General features: G+C 38.2%; 1 protein-coding gene across 1 annotated transcript in view; it reads left to right on the forward strand.

Annotated features, from left to right (window-relative positions):
- Positions 1-22,689, forward strand: part of pik3r1 (phosphoinositide-3-kinase, regulatory subunit 1 (alpha)) — a 76,606-nt gene that overhangs the window by 23,034 nt on the left and 30,883 nt on the right. The gene's annotated exons all lie outside the window — the stretch shown is intronic.

Consider the following 22,689-nt stretch of genomic DNA (forward strand, 5'->3'; position numbering starts at 1 on the left):
AGATATACAGCACAGAAACAGACTCCTCAGTCCAACACATCCATGCCAACCAGATATCTTAAATTTAGCTGCATCTGGTCCGTATCCCTCTTAAACCCTTCCCAATCATGTACCTATCTAGATGCCTTTTAAATGTTGATTGATTGATTGTACCAGACTCCCCTGCTTCCTCTAGCAGCTCCTTCCAAACATGCACCACCCTCTGAGAAGTTTTAAGTCTTATCCCTCTCACCTTTAAACCTATGCTATCTCTGTTTGGGCTCTCCCCACCTGTGGAAAAGGTGTTGGCAGTTTACCCAATCCATGCCCCTCATAGCTGTCTGTCACGTGCTTAACATCCAAAGGACAAAAGCACTCAAATTTCAAACTTGCTCTGCTGTTCCATCCTACAGTTTTGCCAACCAGCAGACTAAAGGGTTAAAGTTCAGGTACATACACTGATGAAGTGTTATTGCTGAGCATATTAGTCTTTTTTTGGGGGTCACATGAAGCTAGTAATGTATTAGACAGTGTTGCAGCAGACTCTGTTTTCCACTTAAGCATTCAGTTGTGCTGATGTTAGTTCTGGACAATCTCTGGGGAGATAGAACAGTGAGTTATCCTATGCCCCAGATTATATGAACATTGTTTTTTTTTATTAAACCCAATAGACAACAGGTGCAGGAGTAGGCCATTTGGCCCTTTTGAGCTAGCACCACCATTCATTATGATCATGGCTGATCATCCACATTCAGTATCCTGATCCTGCCTTATCCCCATAACCCTTGATTCCACTATCTTTAAGAGCTCTAACCATCTCTTTCAAGAAAGAGTCCAGAGACTTGACCTCTGCTGCCTTCTGGGGCAGAGCATTCCATATTTTGGGCGGCACAGTGGTTAGCACTGCTGCCTCACAGAGACCCGGGTTCAATTCCCGACTCAGGCGACTGACTGTGTGGAGTTTGCACATTCTCCCTGTGTCTGCGTGGGTTTCCTCCGGGTGCTCCGGTTTCCTCCCACAGTCCAAAGATGTGCACATCAGGTGAATTGGCCATGCTAAATTGCCCGTAGTGTTAGGTAAGGGGTAAATGTAGGGGTATGGGTGGGTTACGCTTCGGCGGGTCGGTGTGGACTTGTTGGGCCAAAGGGCCTGTTTCCACACTGTAAAGTAATCTAATCTAATATATCCACCACTCTCTGGGTGAAGGGGTTTCTCCTCAGCTCTGTTCTGAATGGCCTACCCCTTATTGTGTCCTCTGGTTCTGGACTCACCCATCAGCGGAAACATGCTTCCTGCCTCCAGAGTGTCCAATCCATTAATAATTTTATACATGTCCATCAGATCCCCTCTCATCCTTCTAAACCCGTGTATGCAAGCCCAGTCGCTCTGGTCTTTCAACATGTGATAGTCCCACCATTCCAGGAATTGACCTAGTGAACCTACGCTGCACTCCTCCAGTAGCCAGAATGTCCTTCCTCAAATTTGGAGACCAAAACTACACAGTACTCCTTTGGGTGCAGTCTCACCAGGGCCCTGTACAGCTGCAGAAGGACCTCTTTGTTCCTGTACTCAATTCCACTTGTTATGAAGGCCAGCATGCCATTAGCTTTCTTCACTGACTGCTATACCTGCATGCTTGCTTTCATTGACTAATGTACAAGAACACCTAGGTATCATTGTACTTTCCCTTTACCTAACTTGACTCCATTTAGATAGTAATCTGCCTTCCTGATCTTGCCACCAAAGTGGGTAACCACACATTTATCAACATTAAACTGCATCTGCCATGCATCCATCCACTCACCTAGCCTGTCCAAGTCACCCTGTATTCTCATAACCATATCCTCACATTTCACCCTGCAACCCAGCTTTGTGTCATCAGCAAATTTGCTATATTACTTTTAATACCTTTATCTATATCATTAATGTACATTGTAAACAGCTGCAGTCCCAGCACTGGACCTTGTGGTACTCCTCTGGCCTGCCATTCCGAAAGGCTCCAGTTTACCAATTTTTTTTTCCCAGAAGAAATGATTCACAGAAGAAATGTTTCACTTGTATGAAATACAACCAAATAAACTCTGAAATTGTAGCGGAAAAATAATCTACATAATGTATTTGAATGTAATAAGATTCTCAAGTTTGCTGTTGTATGAAATGAGTTCCCTGTCATCGTGAAACATTGTCACCAAGTTTTAGCCCGGTTTACATTGGATTACCATTATTTTCACTTCAATGCTGCTAACTAATTATTTGTCGTACATCTGCCAATAGTTTTAGTCACTGGTTATTAGAATGCAATGATGCCATTTGTGCTTTTAACACCATTCTTGTAGTAAAAGCAGATGCTTGAGATCTGAAATAAAAAAGCCAAAAAAGCTCTAGCTTTGGCAGCATCTGTGGGGAGATGAGCAAAGCTAATGTTTTTGGATCGATTTGAAATATTAACTTTGTTTCACTCCATAGATGCTGCCAAACCTGCTGAGTTTTTCCAGCACTGTTTTTATTGAACAAACAAGGGCTTTACTCATCATAACTGTTCCTCTAAGCTTTTAACTGCTGTTCAATTAGTTCTAAAGAGCTGGTAGTTTAAAGTAGAGATTTTTTTTTCCCTTTAACTGTACCCTTAGATTTTCTAGTTAATTTGGAAACTTTGTCGACTGCGTTCCTTCAGTTTTTGTATGCATGTACATACATGTGTGTTCCATTACTTGATTGCTGGAGCTTTTTGTTTAAGTTGGCAAGGTTAGTTTGTGGAAGCATAGCTTGCCTTCTGGCAGGATTAACTGCATGCCAGAGAAAATGCACCATGTGCGGCAGCAAGTTCTGGTTATTTTCCCTTGGAAAACTTTACATTTCATAATCTTATCATTGGACACTTTGAATATGTCAGTCCACATGTGACTAAATTATTTCCGATATGAAGTTGTTATAACTTTTGAGCACTACCTTTTATATACGTCTTCCTTATGTTGAAATACTTCTAAATAAAATGCTAGCATTTTAAAACATTTTAATATTTTTTTAGCTGCGGAGTGTTTGTAGTACTGTCATCCAGAGCCTTGAAGTGTGAACTTCGCTGTTAGAATTGTTAAGAACTGTCTGCTGAATGCTTATTTATCACCTGATATGCAGTAGTTTCTTACTGTTGGGTATGCCAGGATTTCTCAGTGACTTCTTGACTGTTTTGTCTTGATTTATTCTGCAAATAGTCAGCTGATTGGTGTTACTTGTCCAGATAAAGGTACATAGTCTGTTATGTCATTTACATCATGCCATCCTCTTTTTAAAAAAATCATTTTTAGCATTGATTTTACAGCTATTTGTCAAACTAGATGTGGCTCAAACAAGAGCTGACATTCTGTTTTTCCTTTTCGTGTTTATTTGTTACAGAAGTTGTCACTTTTTGCTTTAACTGTCCTTTCCAATCAACAGTATTGTGTGTTCTGGCACACCTGCCAGAGTCTTGCTCAGTTTATTGCAAAAAATGCCCTTTCACCCTATCCAGCAGTTCTTGCTGATCCCCTCAAGGATCGAGCAAAAGGAGGCAGCTGATGAGCACTAAAATATTTTTTTTCCTTTTGTTAGATTAGATTAGATTAGATTCCCTACAGCGTCGAAACAGGCCCTTTGGCCCAACAAGTCCACACCGGTCCTCAGAGTAACCCACCAGACTCGTTTCCCTACATTTACCCTTGACTAATGCACTTAACATTATGGGCAATTTAGCATGGCCAATTCACCTGACCTGCACATCTTTGGATTGTGAGAGGAAACCCACGCAGACACAGGGAGAATGTGCAAACTTCACATAGTCACCCAAGGCCAGAATTGAACCTGGGTCCCTAGCGCTGTGAGGCAGCAGTGCTAGCCACAAAGCCACCCCTGCACTTAATATTTATTTGGGAAAATGTATGCAATTTTAAGTAGCGAGAAAGCAAGTTACGTGACTATTTAAGGAATGGTCACTATCACAAGACTTCTACTCTGCTCTATGTGGAGAAATTCAGTAAAAAGATACCAGTTGTACCTGTTAAAGCGATGATAGTCATAAAAAGGTCAAACATCTGCAGGCCTTCTTTCATGATTTTTCTTACTGTGTGGTTCTTCTAGATTTCCATTCAAATACATTGGAAGAAAACCAAACTTGTACATAGTGTATGCAAATTTCCTATGTCTGCTGCACTGCAGGATTGACAGTATGCTGGTAACTTCTCTAAGTATGCAAGATATTGGGCGATTTTAGCTCATTCAGAGAAAACTCTCAAATCTCTGCAAAACAGCCTCTAGTCATCCCAGCATTTTTGCTTTTTTGATGCTCTTTAGCTATACTTCCCTTCCTAACAGGACTAAACAGAATAGATGCAGGAAGAATGTTTGTTTCCAATGATGAGGTAGTCCAGAGTCACAGGTTACGGTTTAGTGATAATGGTCCAATAACTGAAAGCAAAACTAAAATTCAGAGTCTCTGTGAGCCTGACTCCACCCACTAATGCTTCTTTTGCCTACTTTAAAAAAAAATACCAAAGTTCTTAGCTCTGCTTTTCTGTGGAGCAGATATCTCATTACCAGGCTTGTAACACACCTCTCATAGAGAAACAGGAGAGAAAAATCCCTCCTAAAAGAACATCTTGTCATAGGATCACTTACTTTCTAGACCAAAGAACTTCTATTTCTCCAGAATACTGGTACCTAGAGCTCAGACTAGAAATCAACCTTGTTTCACTTTGCAGGCTATAAATACCATTCCTGTGTCTTTATTACCTGCACTGGGCAATGAATTCTAGATGTGCCTGACCCGCTTACTAGCCAGTTAGTAATTTTTATATTCTGTATTCTGTCCATATAACCCAATCCTCTTTTGGCTCTCTTTATGGCATGTTAGACTTTCAATGTCAAACTCCTAAGACTTTTAAAATAGTCCTTTAATATTTAATACCATTCATTTTATGCACTGTACCTACTTCACACTGATATTAAATATTACTTGTTTTCTGGCAGCTTACATTATTTTATCCAGCTTATTTAGACTTACATTTGCCTTTTTTGATTTCATTGCCTATCACAAGTTGTTTGTATGCCAGTTTGGGTTTGAGTCAATCATTGTAAATTGGAAACCATGATGATCATAATACCAACTGTCCAGTGCTTGCAGCACTTATTCCCCTAGGAAGAGGACGGTCTCCTCTGTAATACTGATTATACGTATTCAAAAGTTACATGAATCACAGTTAGTTTACAGGTACAGCACATAATGAGGGAAGCAAATATAGAAGTTTTTATTGTAAGGAAAATTGAATGCAAGAGTACTGAAGTTTTATACTTCAATTATTCAGGGCATTAGTGAGGCTGCATCTGGAGTACAACTAATAGTACTGGTCATTGTATTTTAAGGAAAGATGTTAATATGTTGGACACAGTTCAGAGAAGCTTTACTCGACTATATCTGGAATGAGAAGATTTTCTTGAGGATTGTATCTCCTGTAGTTCAGGAGAGTCAGATAGCTTAATTGAAACAACATCCTGAAGGGACACAGGTGGATGCCAAAAGGATGTTTTCTCCGATGGAAGATTACAGGACTAGGATTATGGTTTAATTAAAAAGTTGCTCATTTAAGACTGAGGTGAGGGGGGAAATGTCAGATAAAGGTTTGGAATTCCTGGTTGGTGGAGAATCTCTACATATTTTTAAAGCAGAAATTTATTCTTGATTATCAAGTGAAGCAAGAGTGTAGAGTTAAGGTTATAATCTAATCAGCCATGATCATTTTGAATGGCACCAGTTCAAAGGCTGAATGGCCTAGTCGTCTTCTATGTTTGTGTGTTTGTTTTTCTAACTAACCTCATGGCATTTTCTTCACCGAATTTGTAAAAGCTTTCCCTTCCACCACCTTTCCATTTTGATTTTTAATGTTGGACAATCTACTTCGTATCACACCTGTTTAGACTGAACTTGCTAGTTTTTATAACCTGTATATTTAACATTTCTTGGCACTTCTCTTCTGACTTGTACCATTCTTCACTGATTCCTGATTAAAATTCTAATATTCTGTTATCTAATTAATCATGGAATATTGAGTAGGATTTGCACTCTAAAATATTTGAATCACTTTAATATTATTCATTTTTATCCAACCGTTACGTTCTTTTCCAATTTTCTTTTACCGAAAAAGGCTAAAACTAAACTTTTCACACCTGGCCCCTTGGTGTTTTGAGATTTATTTCAATGTAGCCACACCTTTTTTTAAAATTAAAAATCCTTCAAGTTTTGGATGTTCTTAGTTCTAGTGTTGTCCTGCTTTTTTCCCCCCCTTTAGTCAAAGCAAAACACTCAGACGCAGTATAGTTTTACCTCCTTCATCTTTATTCCAGGCCCTGGAGGAAGAGAGTATGATCACCCAAGTGCACAGGGACATGAATTCACGGTCTTCTCTGGAAGAACAGTTTCTCAATTAACAATATAGTCATTTTACAGGGAGGAGCATCCAGATAAGGCAACATACATATTAATTGGGTGACCATTACAATCAATGAGTATTATAGCAGAAACCAAGCCCTTTACTGTTATACAGTGAATGTTCTTAACCTTGTTGACTGGCTTCATATAATGAATAATTTTCCCCTTGGTAACTGATATTACATAGTGAATGCTACCTCATCTTGTTAAATGGCTCTACATAATGAATGCTTTTCCATCTTCTTAACCCATTACCCTTGCCTCCAGCACCCCATTGTTAACTACAAGTTCTTATCTGATCTGAGTCATGCTCAGCTGAACATCTTATTTCACCAAACTCAATTCTTTCCCTACCTGCTTATACCTTGTACACTTTCTCACTAGATGGATCTTTAAGATGAACCTAAGTAGATATCTTTCACTGCATTTTTCAAATGCTTTTTGATTACTCATAACTGAAGAAAATTCTATATAATTACTAATAATCAACCTGTTTGGACATTTTATGATGCACCTCCAAAGCAGGTGGGAATTGAACACCAACTGTCTTGCCCATCTGCTTCTATTTAAACTAACCATTTTTGACCATTTACCCAAAATGTTGCACATTTATTGTGATATGTTGGAGAAGTCCCAGTTTGCAGCCAAGCATAATACAGTGAAGAGGGAGGAAAACTGGAGACCTGGTCATTCTAGACTTTGCATGCTGATCAGTTGGCAATTGATTTGCAGCAATGTGTGCTTTTGCATGAGCCAGAGATCCAGAATGGGAGAAGAACAGAGATATCTTCCCTGAGTTAAAGTTACAATTTTGTTTTTTTTTAATTCATTCATGGGATATGGGCGCATTTCAATATTATAATTCTTTGAAATGTAATTTTACAAATTAATTTTTAAAACTGAATATTAATTTGTTCTGAAATGAATAATAATCTTTTATTGTTTAAACATTCCTGCAGACTGGCTAGCATTACCCATGTGTTTGGAATACTTAGCCTGGCAAAAGTGGTATTAAAACTAGCCATTGATCAGCGTTCTATAAACATTAATCTGGTCTGTTTGACTAATCCTTCACCAGCCTTCAAACTTTTATCAAACTTTAATTCTGTCTAAATTGTAAAGTGGGCTAAGCAATTTGGACTAAGGTAAGGCAATATTAATACTTATTGAATTGTTTGAGAAATTTTATTTCTTTTTGATAGCGGTGCTTTGGTATAATTTTGATCCATAATTATTTGACACAAAGACTAGTTTTGGGTTAGCCCTTCCAAAACTATATAATCTTCAACTGCTCATCAATGACCTCCTTTCTATCATAAGGTCTGAAGTGTGGATGTTCAACAATGATTGGTGCTGAACTTTGCACATTCACAATTCTGAAGCAGCCCATGTTCAAACGCAATGAGGTACTGACAATATCCAGGCTTAGGCTGACAAGTGGCAAGTAACATTTTCACCACACAAATATCAGACAATGACTATCTTGAATAAAAGCTAATCTGTCTACCACCCCTTGAAATTTACTGGTGTTACCATCACTTAAACCCCCCATTTGAATTTACATTGACCAGAAACTCTTCTGGATTCACCATATAAATATGGTGACTACAAAAGCAGCTCAGAGGACAGCAATAATGCGGTGAGTAACTCACCACCTGATTCCCCAAAGCCTGTCCACCATCCACAAGGCACAAGTCAGGAGTGTAATGAAATACTCCCCAGTTACCTGGATGAGTGCAACTCCCAACAACACTTGAAGCTGAATGTCATCCAGGACAAATCAGTCCAGTTGATTGGTGCACCATATTCACAAATGACCACTCCTTCTCCACCAATGCTTGGTAGCAGCAGTGTGTACTGTCTGCAAAATGCACTGCAGAAATTGTCCAAAGATCCTTGGAAAGTATCTTCCAAACTCATGACCATTTCCATTTAGGATAAAGGCATCAACTATATGGGAACACTAGCACCTACAAGTTCCTCTCCAAGCCATTTGCCATCCTAATTTGGAAATATATCATCATTCCTTCTTGTCACTGGGTCAAAACTGTGGACTTTCCTTCCTAAGGGCATTGTGGGTACTCCCACATCAGGTGGACTGTGACAGTTCAGGAAGGCAGCTCACTATCGCCATCCCTAGGGCAACCAGGCCGGCCAGCCAGCAAAATCCATATCCCATGAGTCAATGAATAAGAAATATTCAGAAAAGATTAAAATGGCATGAAATTTGACACTCATTACTTTATTCATTGCCATAAGAGGGTGCAAGTGGGCACTGCAGGTGCTGGAGATTAGAGTTGAGTGCTGGAAAAGCACAGCAGGTCAGGCAGCATCTGAGGAGCAGGAAAATCAACGTTTCGGGCAAAAGCCCTTTATCAGGAAGGGCTGATAAAGTTTTAACTCTTAAAACAACTTTTTTTTTTTAAATCCAAGAATGTATTTTAAGTTTCATTTTATGTTTTGCTAATTTTGAACAGAAGATATATTTGCTTATTAACTAATGATTCCTGCAGCTGTTGATTCTTGTCCAGTAATATTTAAAATTACTGGAAAATGTAGAGTTTCATGTCAGTCTCAAGCAAAGAAAGATGTTTTTAATATTTAAATGTGTAATAGTTTTATTTTCTGCTGACAGAACTGTTGTACATTTTGAGTGTGCTTTTCAAATTAAGAATTTGAGATATTTGTAGTGCTTTTCATTTGACCAAAGGGTCTGTTTCCATGCTGTACATCTCTATGACTCTATTCCAGTCGCTTTGAATTCATTGCAGTGGTTTAGCAGAGCACTATGTTGCCACACAGTGCCACCTAGCAGTAAGAACATTATATTGCAAAAATGTAACACAACTTCTTTCCCATAATAATTCTAAGGGAGGCAAACTGACAGATCAGCTATGTTTATTATTGTTCTTCACTAAATGACGTGGCTTTGCTGACTAAGCCAGCAGTAATTTGATCATCCATGATTGCCTTTGAGAAGGTGTTGCGCTGCTATCTTGAACAACTGCTTTCCATTTGTGTAGATACACCCAAAACAGTGGGAGTTCCAGGATTTTGATCCCGTTAATAGGTGGCAATACGTTTCTAAGTCGGTAGTGTTCCATATGCTGCAGTGTCTTCCTAGATGCTACTAGTCATGGATTTAGAAGGAACGGTCTACAAGCTTTGGTAAATTTCTGCAGATTATCTTATAGATAGTGCACACTAATGATGATGCTAATTTGCATCACTGGAGGTGCCGAATGTAGATATGCTTTTTACTAGATTGCATAAAGCTGCTTGTGGTTATCGAAGAAACTGCAATGGCTTGATAAATTTGAAAGGGGAAAATGATGCTCCCTTCAAATGGTATTCAATTTTTTTTAATACAGGTTGTTCTATAAAAACTCGTTTCGTTACCATGATTTTGCTGTAATGTGATTGACAAATTGGGGTCACTGTTCCTAAAGCATGAACTTTTAAAACATGTTGACTGTAACAAATACATGGCTTTTGCCCGAAACGTCGATTTTCCTGCTTCCCGGATGCTGCCTGAACTGCTGTGCTTTTCCAGCACCACTCTAATCCAGAATCTGGTTTCCAGCATCTGCAGTCATTGTTTTTTTACCTCTGTGTCAAGTACATTGCCAAAACTTTAAACTCTGTTTAAGGTGTGATTTATGTTACATGGGATTGCACAAAAACACAACCATGGTGTTATAGAAGAACTACTTGTACTGTCCTAGTATCCTTTATCTCCGAAAGAGTTGTGATTTTATAATAGTACACACTAAATGCAGTGAGGTGTTCAGATGCTTCCTTAAACACATTGAAATGGAAGTATTTGTCCAGATATTGCCACACAAACTATTTCAATATCTGAGGACATTTGCCATCTTCTGAGTAGGAATTCTTTGTGGTCTCTGTCTTAAATGTGTCACTCCTTTATTCTGAAATTATGCTTTCTGGCCCTAGACTGTACCACATTGGTAAGCAACCTTTCTGCATCTACCCTGTCAAGTCCCTGAAGAATCTTCTACTTTTCAATAAGTTTACATCTCGTTCTGCTAAATTCTAATCAACATAGGCCAATCTATTTAACTGAGCAAAAAACAATCCCTCCATATCTGGTATCAACTTAGTTCACCTTCCCTGGCCAGCCTCCATCATGATGCCTTTCTTTAGACAAGGGGCCCAGAATTGTTTACAGTATTCCAGCTGGGATCTGATTAGTGTTCTGTATAGTTTGAACAAAACCACTCTACTTTTATACTCCATTCTTTTTGAAGCAAAGACCAACATTCCATTTGCCTTCTTTTATTACATTTCCTCCAACATTATGGGCTCTTGTCTAATTAAGTAGCCTAATGTGTGATACATTATCAAGCACCTTCTGACCCTCCAAATATATTATGTCTATTGCTTCTCTCTTTCTCTTCCCCCCCCATCTAAATTGCTTCTTACCATCTCAAAGATGTAGTAAAATTGTCATGCAAAATTTCCCCTTCATAATGCCATGTGACTTTGCTTAATTATGTATTTCTAAATATTCTTCTGTTACATTATTTATTGTTTCCTTTATTGTCTCCTTCCTCTTTTAAATAAAGATGTTTTCGTTGGCAGTTTCCCAAACCTCTTGAACTTTTTCAAAATCTAAGGATTCCTGGAAGATTATTACTAGTGCATCTACTGTCTCTACCTTTTTCTTTTTAATATACCTGGATGCATCTCATCAGGTCCAGGGATCTATTGATCTTTAACTCCATTAACTTCCCTAGTGATAATTATAGTACTTATTTCTAGTCTTTTTTCCACTTTTGAATATTTAATAATTTGGGGATACTATTAGTGTCTCCTACTGTGAAGACTGATGCAAAATATTTATTCAAACTCTCTGCTATTTCTTCTTTCACCCATTATTATATCCTTAGCCGCCTCCTTTAAGGAGCCGATGTTCACTTTGGCTTTTCTCCTCTTCCTTTTCATATGTATAAAGATGTTCTTGCTGATTGTCTTGGTATTACTTGCAAATTTACCCTTTTGTTTTCTCCCTCTTCATTACTACTTTCAGTTTTCTGTTTGCATGGTGGCTCAGTGGTTTGCACTGCTGCCTCACGGTGCCAGGGACGCGGGTTCAATTTCAGCCTTGGGCGACTGTCTTTGTGGAGTTTGCACGTTCTCCCAGTATCTGCATGGGTTTCCTCCCATAATCCAAAGATGTGCAGGTGAGGTGAATTGGCTGTGTTAAATTGTCCATAGTGATCTGGGATGTGTAGGTTACATACATTAGTCAGGGGTAAATGTAGAGTAATGGGGAATGGGTTTGGATGGGATATTCTTCGGAGAGTCAGTGTTTCTAGGTTGTAGGGCTTCTAATTCCTCTGGTTTACTGCTAATCTTTGCCACATTATATGTATGTTTCTTCTCTTTATCCCTAACTTTCCTGGTTAACTAGGTTTGCCTTATCCCCTTTGTAGAATCTTCTTTTCTCACTAGAAAGTAATTGCTGTGAATCATGAACTAACCACTTAAATGTCTTGACATTGCTCCTCAATAGTCTTTGCTCAACTCCTTTCCCAGTTCAATGAGCCTTTTTTAAAATTAGTTTGTGCTCTGTCTTCATTCCATTATAATTACCCTTATTTAACCTTAGCACAATTGTTTATGATTCTCTGTTAAACTGAATGAATGCTAAATTCTGCCATGTTGTATCACTGTTCCCAGGGGATCTTTTACCTCACTTATTAAATACCCTGGCCATAAGTGTAGATCAGAGGTTGGACATCTGCGGCAATTAACTTGGCTTCTAACTTGGCACTTAACCCGAGAGCCTGTCTACCATCTACAATGCATAAGGAATGAGTGTGTTGGTATCAACTCTACTTGCCTGTGCATGCAGCTCTAACAACACTCCAAACCTAATACCATGCTGTTCTTCACTGTCACTGGATCAAAATCCTGGAACCTCTTTTCTATAATAGCACAGTTGGTGTGCTTACAATGGATGGACTTCATTTCAAGAAGGCAGCTTACCACCATCATAAGAGCAGTTAGGAATGGGAACAAACAGTGGCTTTGCCAATAATGCCCACATTCCATAATAAAAATGCAGAAAGAATAAATTTGCATTGGTGACTTGTGTATTTGTGCCCCTCAATCCATTTGTATTTTTATTCTACTTTGAATTTCATCAAAGCTGTATGTAGTCTCTTTTATTCTTTCTACCAAAATGGACTAACTTGCTCTTACCTACGTGTTGTAAGATCATAATTTGTACTTGTATGTTACCCAGGAACATACGTACTACAGTACTTGTACTGCTTTAATTCCACTCAAAACTTTAAAAATTAGAACTACTTCCAGAATGGATTACAAATTCTTATTCATGGACATTAGCATGATTCAGTTTGTGCCTTTAGTTGGTTAAATGGGTTTTTAAAAAATTAGATGGCATACTTTTTTGTTGATTAGTGATGATGCCCACTGTAAAACAGGGAATTCTGTTTCTGCGAGATACTGTTTTCCCACTCTTCATTTGATTAATATGCTTAATCTAGTCATATTCCGTTGGGAAACAAGCTTATCTGAATTGGGTTTGCATTATGTTTTTACTGCTTTTGTTCAAAACATTCTTGGCATGATACTGGCAGTTTGACACAGCAGAATTATGGAAACTAATTTTCAGATAATTGAACCATAAAACACAATTTATAGAGAACAGCAATATCTAGCTATGTAAGAACTTTCAGGGGATTTATTAGATTTTAATTTTTTTTCTTTATAACAATTAAATGATTATAAATATCTGTTTTGGTTCTGCAACTTGTGAATTTGGATTTTCATTGTGAGCAGATAATGCATCCCAGAAGCATTAAAGTCTTGTTTAATAAATGAATTTTACTCTAAATGTATATTAACCAAATATGCTTTTTCTTGTGAATTGGGTGACTTATTTATTTGAGCACACTTGTATTGAAATATCTTCAAGTATCTTACTGTTTCCATATGATCAACTTGTAAACTGAGAAAGTGGGAATGTGGTATATTCTTCAGTATTTGTTCTATCATTGTAGCTAAGGGGAAACTACATTAAATTCATGAAAGTTGTGGTAATAGGATGCACTCAAGTAGGAGAATTGTGTGGAGTGAAAAACATTAGTTTTGATGTACTGAACTGGAAGGCTTGAATGTGTGCTGTAATGTATGTGTTTTTGTAACAAGATTTAAAATTTTTAAACTAACATGCCAAATACTTCTACTAGTCCAGATTCTGTCTGTAGGCAACTGTCAATTAAGCTGTTTTTAAGCTGTGTACAGAGGGCCGTGTTGACAAAGTGCTCCCAGCTTTAAAGGTCACCTTCCTATAATATGAAAAAAGCTCAATGAATTCTCTTCTTATGATAACTTAGTTACCAACACATTTGTACCTGCAGGTGTGTGCTTGTTAACTCAAAAATCAAGTTATTGAAATCGTGCTGTCCTGAACAAACCAAAAGCAATAACTAAATTGTTTTTTGTACTGCTAGTATGTTTTAAAAAATGACTTTACCTGTATTGGTCAAGGAGGTATTAATTAGCTGTTGAGGAAAACCCAATTCTTTAATGCTAATGAACTTTAAGCTGCTGTAAGAGCTGTCAGGTCTCAAAATCATCTGTCATTATTTGTACCATACTTTCCTAGAATATGTTTATAGGAATTAGATGGATAATTGATACCTTAAAATAAATTGTGCTGTTCATTAACCCTTAAATCCCAGAATTTCCATTTCACTTTTTTAAAAAGTAAAGTCATCCCATGGCTAAACTTCAAAGTTTGTGGCTTAACTGACTTTTGGGAATCATACCCTCACTGCAAGTTTTAAATCTCAAAATTTTCTTCTGCTGGTTTATCTAGATTTTTCAAATAGTTAAATCTAGATGTAGAAATAACACATTCTGTATATTTTTGTAACCATTACCTCCCCCTTCTGCAAGGTGAAACTTATTGCCTAGAATGTTTTGTTTTTTGTTTTGTTTTGTTTATGGTCATCTGTTGGTGAAAATTAGGTTTTTTTTCCCCCAGATGTTGGGTGTCACTGCTATTTATAAAAAAGTCAACAATTGAAATAGGAGTTCTGCACTTCAGCTGCATTTTTGCATATTTCTTTGTCAGCATTTATGGCTCTTAAGATTTCAATACCTCTCAAATATTTAGAAGGGTTCATATCAGATTTCTCTTCTAATTCTGTTTCTGAGATCCCAGAATAAGTGGGCAGTTTCTTTTTGTTGCCTGTGCATTGTTTGAGTTGGTCTTTTTTGTTAGCAAATGTCTCAAATTCTATGTGGGAATTTACATTTAAGGACATTTAAAGTTCTATATTCACTAGAAAAAATATATAAAATTATTACCAAGTGTTTTGAGTATGATGTTGCTCTCTTGAGATTATGTGCATATTTGCTAGCTGTCAAATATACAGTTTTAGTAGTCTTATCTCCTCAACCTAATCAGATGGGTGGGCCCATAATAAAACAGCATCAACTGAAAGGGTATTGTACTCTTGTGGACATGCCATGGAATTGCACAATTTATGAAGTATACTCTGAATTTTTTTACTAGGTACTAATCATTTAGAGTGGTGGATTTTCATGCTGAGAGGCAATATTTTTCACTATATCTTACCAAACTGCCTGCATTTATTGGCATTCCTGCCCTCGTAATGTGTGCTAAGTCCAATTTTTCACCCCAAGTGAAGGCTTATCTGCCTTTTACTCAAGACCCACTGACGACTGTGTAGCAAGTGTTACAGCAGGTAGTCCAGATATCTCTGGCTTCGGGGGGGCAAAGGTGGTTCAAAATGTTTGAGGATGTTGGGCTATAGGGAGAAGCTGAATAGGCTAGGGGTTTATGAAATCATGAGGGGCATTGATAAGTGGAGTTGTCAAGGTCTTTTTTTGTCTCTCTCTAGGGTAAGGGAATCCAAAATTAGAGGGCATAGGTTTAAGGTAAGAAGGGAATTATTTAAAAGGGACCCTAAAGGGCAACATTTTCACACTGGGTGTTGAGTTTACGAAACTAGCTGCCAGAGGAAGTGGTTAGAGGTGGATACAATTTTATATTTTAAAAGGCACCTGGATGGGTACAGGAATGGAGAGAGTTTAGAGGGATATGGGCCAAATGTTGGCAAAAGGGAACAGATCAGTTTAGGATATCTTGGCACAGGAGAGTTGGACCAAAGGGTCTGTTTCTGTGCTCCATGACTCTGTGCAAAAATATAAACCATTTGGAATACAGGGACCATTTAGGTAGGCTTAGAATGAATGAGCATTGAGAACCAGTAACAAGCCAGAGGTGGAGCCTTGTCCAGTGTTTGACTTGGGTGTCTGTTTCTGACCTCCCCTTTCTGCAGCATTGCAATGATTAGATGCTGGTGCAGGAAAGAACTGTAAGTGGATCAGAAATGTGGCATGGGGGTTCATAACACTGGCATGAAACAGGTGCCAATATCTATGAATGTGATGTGCAAATGGATGGTGTCCATGGAGCTGTTCCTTAGCTGTTGATATCCAGCAGGGCATGTGGCAAATTTATCCCGCCAAGAATCCAAACTGATTTCATATCTAATTTCCCAATGGCAATTTGTATATGTTGGTAAGATTGCAACCCATGGCAAGTAGAGCTAGTTGCTGCTTTCCCAAATGAGAATGTGTACACTTTCAAGGAATTTGGCAACACTGTGGTGAGATGATCCTGGCATCAAGATGGGATTCGGCGCTATAACTTCTAAAATGGTGTGTTCCCTAAGTAAATAAGCTTAATTAGAACTTTTATTTCCGTTTCCCCTAGTTCTGCCTCACAATAAGTGAAAACTATTGTTGCAATTCGGATAAAATTATTTGGGAATAAAATTTGATCACTTCTTTTACAGGGTGAGGGAATGAATGAAAGTTTGGCTGCCATGACCAGTCTTGTTTGGGAAGATTTTAATTTGTTTTCCTGAAATAATTGGTTATCAAGTTTGAAATCTGACTAAAGCAGTTTAAACAAAATCATGTTAGGGATTTTGTATGTTCAGACCAGCTATGGGAGAAAAATGTTACAAAACTCCTGAAAATAATTCACTGAAATGTTAAGTGCTACAGAAATCCCTTGACAAGTTTTTCTATGTTTCCATCTGTTCAAATATTACTGAAATAATGGCCATTCTGTCATATAATTAAACTGTGCAATAAGGATTCTGAATGATTTCAATGAATCATTGTGACATGCTTGATAGAATAATTGTATTATTCCAAGTTCAAATTTAGTGTATGGGATCGAAATACTATAGTTGAAACACACCAACTGTAATCCATATTGGACTTCATAGAGGAATCATACATGATACAATTTGCAAGATTTAAAACAAAATCCAGCTGAGAATGCCCTTTGAAACTCAATTTGAAAACTGTTGTTGTTTATGAAAGTATTGTCTGTTTCTGCTTGGATTTCAGTTTGTTGTCAAGGGCTGTGGCATGGATTGAAAAGTTTTCTTGAGTTGCATTTGTATGATTGATTGTAGGTTGACCTAGTAAAAGATAGAATATATGGAATCTGACCATAGTATATGTCATCAGAAGTCTAGATGATTTATGATCGAGCACAGCCAATTGAATGGATTTACAAATGTGTGTACTGTGTTTTAATTGGGCTATCTCTTCCTTTCCAAGTTCTTTGACAATCCGTAGTTAGTCTGTTCTGTCTCGATTCAATAAAAATAATGACTTTAAGTGAGATGTTGGCTGAAAACAGCAATAAATGCATCTACAAAGTTATACAGATTTTTGAAGTGAGTTTATTCTGGAATCATTTGTGCTTCATTGTTATGTTCATGAAAGCACTTTATTTGTACTGCTTTATTGTAAGCAAACTATGGTGTATAGTTTACTGAATTTGACTGTGTAGTTTATACCTGAGCTGAAAATGTGTTGCTGGAACAGTGCAGCAGGTCAGGCAGCATCCAGGGAACAGGAGAATCGACGTTTCGGGCATAAGCCCTTCTTCAGGTTCCTCATTCCTGAAGAAGGGCTTATGCCCGAAACGTCGATTCTCCTGTTCCCTGGATGCTGCCTGACCTGCTGCGCTGTTCCAGCAACACATTTTCAGCTCTGATCTCCAGCATCTGCAGACCTCACTTTCTCCTAATTTTATACCTGAGGCTTACTCTTAAGTATTTTTGATATTTGTCAGAATGGTGAAAATAAAGATAATTTATGCAACTTGTATTTTCCCACCAGGAGTCATAAGTTACTATAATAGATTTATGTAACCTGGAAACCATACTTAGCTGAAAATAGTTGCTTTGAATGGCTCCTTTGTAATATGTTGGCCACGTGAATGTAATTATTGACCAATTACTAACTGAATTTAAATAATCTGAGCAGTTGTTAAGGCCACTTGAATTTTTTTTCACTCCTTTTTGTTTGAGGAGTACTGCTGATAAGTTTAGCAGTTCTTGTAGTACTCTCCCAATTTGCTGTGATTTTTCCACTTTCATGCTTATGAACATTGCTTGCATGCATTCTCCTTTTTTTTTTAGAACTCTGCACAGCTTTTTTTTTGTCTTTTCATGTTTGTCTTCTGTTTTGTGAGTACAATGTGTGGTGCTGGAAAAGCACAGCAGGTCAGCAACTGAGGAGCAAGAGTTGACCTTTCAAGTACTCTCTCCTGCTCCTTTGCTACCTGGCCGGCTGTGCTTTTCCAGCACCCTACTTTTTGACTGATCTCCAGCATTTGCAGTCCTTGCTTTCTCTCAAAACTTGCAGCCTGTTGATTTTATGCTGTCAAGTAGTCAATGAGCAGTTGTACATATCATTCAGTGTGATGAATTAATTAGTAGTAGCTAGTTTTATTTGATATCATCATTGGTTCAAAACTACTTTATTGAATAGTCCTGAATTTGAAATAGTGGGGTTCAAGTGCCTGTAGAAATACATTTTGACTGTAGAAGGGTACATCGCAGTTTAGAAAGCTAAGGAGTGGTCCAATTAAGTCTCTAAATTAACTTAGTGATTCAGTAGAGTTGATGCAAAGGAATTCCTTCTGGTGGAGAATTCCACAGCAAGTGGCCATAATATAAGAAATTAGGCTATTTGGGGATGAAATGTTGATCTCCTTCCAGGTAGTGGAGAAACTGGAATTTGCTTCCCTGTAAGGCTTTGAATGCCAGGATAATTTTAAATGTCAAACAATGGGATCAATGGATTTTTGTTGAATAAGGAAAATGGGGTCAAGTACAGATAAGACATGATCTGCTGCTGTTATGGAACCACCTTTTTTTTTTGTTAGCAAGAAGTTGGAAAACATTGAGGAAAGGGTTAATCTTACTGAAAAATTACAAGGTCACTTGTGGAGTCTTGGGGCTTCAGTGTGTTAGAACAATCCATCACTGAGGAAATTTGGTTTAAGACACAAAAGTGTTGAGATGCAGTTTCCTTAGATCTAGTAGTCATTAAAACCAAATTATGGGCAAAATTGTTGCCAGAATCAACAGTTTCTAGAAATTACAGAAGGCAATGTTTAATTGTATACATTCATCCTCAATAATGTGTTGTGGGAAAACAGGGCCACATGGGTGTATTTGGCATCAACATTGAATGTGATACAAGGAACATTGCCTGTTCTTCCATGAGTACTGCCTTGAATGTTTTTTGCATCCACCTAAACAACAGGCAAATATAATATTTTATCTGAAGTACACACCATTGATAACAGCATTTTAACTTCACTAAAGTGTTCTGAGATTGCATTTGAGCCCACAAACATCAGTCAGTAGATTTCAGCAAAAACACTGGCTATACATGTAATCTCAGTGCAGTGATGAGGAAACTTCTATCACAAAATTGCAGAAAACGGTCAAGGTGCTGAGACTTGCTCGCTTTCATGTCTGAGAATGTGACATAGAGTGTTGTGTTGCAAATGGCATTGGAGCAGGAAGAAGGAAAGGCTGCATCAGAGAGCAAATACAGATGAGGTTCACTTCATAGACGGTTGTCTTAATTTCAATCTGCTTGAGGCTGACTGCAGTGCAGCTACTCTAACTAGGAAAGCCTGTTCCAAGTTATGTTTCGGAAACTGTCTATGATGGTAAAGTATAATACTTGTACACATTTTGCATTGTGAAAATCTTATAATCATGTAAAACTTGAAAACCTGGCCAAGAAGAAATCAAAGAAAGATCCTTGGTGTGCCAAGTGAGAGCGCACAATGGTCAATCAGTCTATGACTGGAATATTATGCAACTCATATTTTAAAAAGTTCTTTCTAAAACCTTGGTTGCTTTTCTTTTTTTCAGTTAAAGATGCTTGATTTTATATAGGCGGTTGGGATTCACATACTAGGAGATTATATAAGTATTTTGTAATTACATTTAATGTTGAAAAATAATTCCAAAGAGTTTGCAATCAGTCCAGCGCTTAATATCTCTTATAATAGAGTCCTAACTTTTTAGTGCCATCTCTTTTTTTTTTAGTGTTCTATATATTTGGCGGTAGGTGTGAGAAATGATGAAGATGGAATCATGAATCTTCAAATTTTAATTGATTCAAATTGGTCATAAACATTTCTTCATTCCATAAAATTCACCTGGATGTACTTCAAACTTGATTGTAGTTTACATTAATAAATTTTTCAGTTTGTTTGCTTCACATTATGAAATTGCAAATTACAGAATCTGATCTGTTCAAACTATATTTTAGCTCTGTATATTTGAAATGAATGAAGGACATTGAAACAACTTCAGTTGTTATATTGTATTTATTAAAGAAACTTGAATATTCAAAAGGAAGTATGCATGCTGTGCACCAGTTAACTTTTAGCTAGGATATCCTTGTATTGTTTGTTGCATTTAAGCATGTTAGAAGTAGCCCCGACTATGCAATCTTTTTCTCTGCTCAGATGGATATTGACTCATGCAACCTTTACTAACCAACTGTGATTTGATAGCATTGCACAATTGTGATTGTGTAGGTTGCCAAAAGGAAAGAAAAATCAACTGTGTATTCATGTTTTTGAAGGATAATTGTATGCACAAGATTACTATTTTCTCCAAATTATCACAAAATAAGTTTGTAGACAACATTTTATTTTATTTTCATTGGAAGTGAGTGATGCTAGGTAGGCCGGCATATATTACCCATATCTAGTTGCCTTGGAGTTTCAGCCTTGAACCACTGCAGTCCATTTGGTGTGGATGGACTCACAATGCCATTAGGGAGGGTGCTGCAGGATTTTGACCCATTGATTCTGAAGAAACAGCATTTTATTTCCAAATGAGAATGGTGAGTGATTTTGGAGAGGAACCTGCACATAGCAGATACATGGGAACACTGCTGCCCTGTCCTTCCGGATGGTATTGAGCCTGGTTTTGGAAGGTACTATTTAAGGACCTTTGACTTTTTGCGATGCATCTTATAGATGGGTGCACAGTACTGTTAATGAGTGACAGTGATGCTTGTTGATGTGGTGCTTGTCCTGGATGATAAGCTGCTTGAATGTTATTGGAGCTGCACTCGGCAGGTCAGTGGGGAGTATTGTTATATTTCCTGATACCTTGTAGAAGTTGGATAGGCTTTAGGAGTCAGAAGGTCCGTTGTTCACAGAATTCCTAGCCTCTTGTAGTCAGTTTTTATATGGCTGGTCCACTTGAGTTTCCAGCCAGTGGTAAGTCCCCATGATGTTGATGATGGGGGATTCAGTGACATTAATGACATTGAGTGTCAAGAGTGATGGTTAGATTATGTATGTGTTTGGTCATTGCCTGGCACTTGTGTGGTGTGAATGTTACGTGCATCTAGGAGAAAATGAGATCAGAGAGAGTGTGGTGCTGGGAAAGCACAGCAGGTCAGGCAGCATCCAAAGAGCAGGAAAATTGACATTTTGGGTAAAAGCTGTTCATCAGGAATCAGGGTTGATTTTCCTACTCCTCTGCTGCCTGACCTGTGCTTTTCCAGCACCACTCCAATCTTGACTCTAATGTCCAGCATGTGCAGTAATCACTTCTGCCTGTACCTGTGGCAAGTCATTCCACATACAAACCACCCTCTGTGGAAAAAGTTACCCCTCAGGTCCCTTTTTTTAAAATCTATCTACTCTCACCGTAAATATGTCCCCTGATTTTGAACACCACCACACATTCCGCTCCCCCCACCCCCAAGCACTCCAGGGAAAAGACCTTTTTATTAATCTTATCTGTGCTCCTCGTGATTTTGTAAACCCCTGTATGCTCTGGAAGGGAGGGAGGGGGGAATCCCAACCTATCCATCCTCGCCTTAACTCAAACCCTCCAGTTCCAGCAACATCCTGGTAAATCTTTACTGAACCCTCTCCAGTTCAATAATATGCTTCTATAACAGAGCAACCAAAACTCTCTGCAGTACTCTGTGGCCTCACAAACCTTCAGTACAGCCTTAACATGACGTTCCAACTCCTGTACTCGATGGTCTGAGCATCTTTAAGGCATGCATGATGAGAACCTTTTAATCCCCCTGTCTACCTGTGATGCAATTTGCAAAAAACTACGTATTTGAACCCTAGGTCTCTTTTCAACACCACTATCCAGGACCCAAATTAGCTGTAATAAGTACTGCCCTTGTTTGTCTTGCCAAAATGCAGTACTATTGTCATGATGTTCTACAGCTCTGTAGGCAAGAGGCATTTCATGACAGCATGGTAAAACAGGTTAAAGTCCAGTAATAAGATAAGCTATTCAGCCCAGTTTTAATGCATGCTAATGAACCTTAAAGAAATATACAAGTTAAAGCTCAATGTTTTGAATACCAAAGGATGTAGAGCCAAACCAGATGTGGGATGGTGTACACTATTTTAATACTTTGTGCTGAGGTTAGTGAACATGTGGAATGGACTGTCTGGTATAGTGTGAAAAAATGTTACAAATTTATGTGAAAGTGGGCAGCATGGTGGCTGTGGTTAGCACTGCTGCCTCAGTGCCACAGACCCAGGTTTGATTCCAGCCTCGGTGACTGTGTGCACACTCCCTGTATCTGCACGGGTTTCCTCCCAAAGTCCCAAGATTTGCAGGTTGAGTGTGTTGGCTGTGCCGAATTGCCCATAGGATCCAAGGGATATGTAGGTTAGGTAGATTATCTATGGGAAATAGGTTATGGGAGGGGGTCACTCTGATTCTCCAAAGAGCATTCCACCTAGTGTGGACTGAGCTAAATGGCCTGCTTCTACACTGTAGGGATTATTTGAAATAAGCACCTTGGCATTATATTTTGGAACCTGACACGTGGACTA

The sequence above is a fragment of the Chiloscyllium plagiosum genome, chromosome 2 (assembly GCF_004010195.1).
Source record: "Chiloscyllium plagiosum isolate BGI_BamShark_2017 chromosome 2, ASM401019v2, whole genome shotgun sequence".
Taxonomy (NCBI): domain Eukaryota; kingdom Metazoa; phylum Chordata; class Chondrichthyes; order Orectolobiformes; family Hemiscylliidae; genus Chiloscyllium; species Chiloscyllium plagiosum.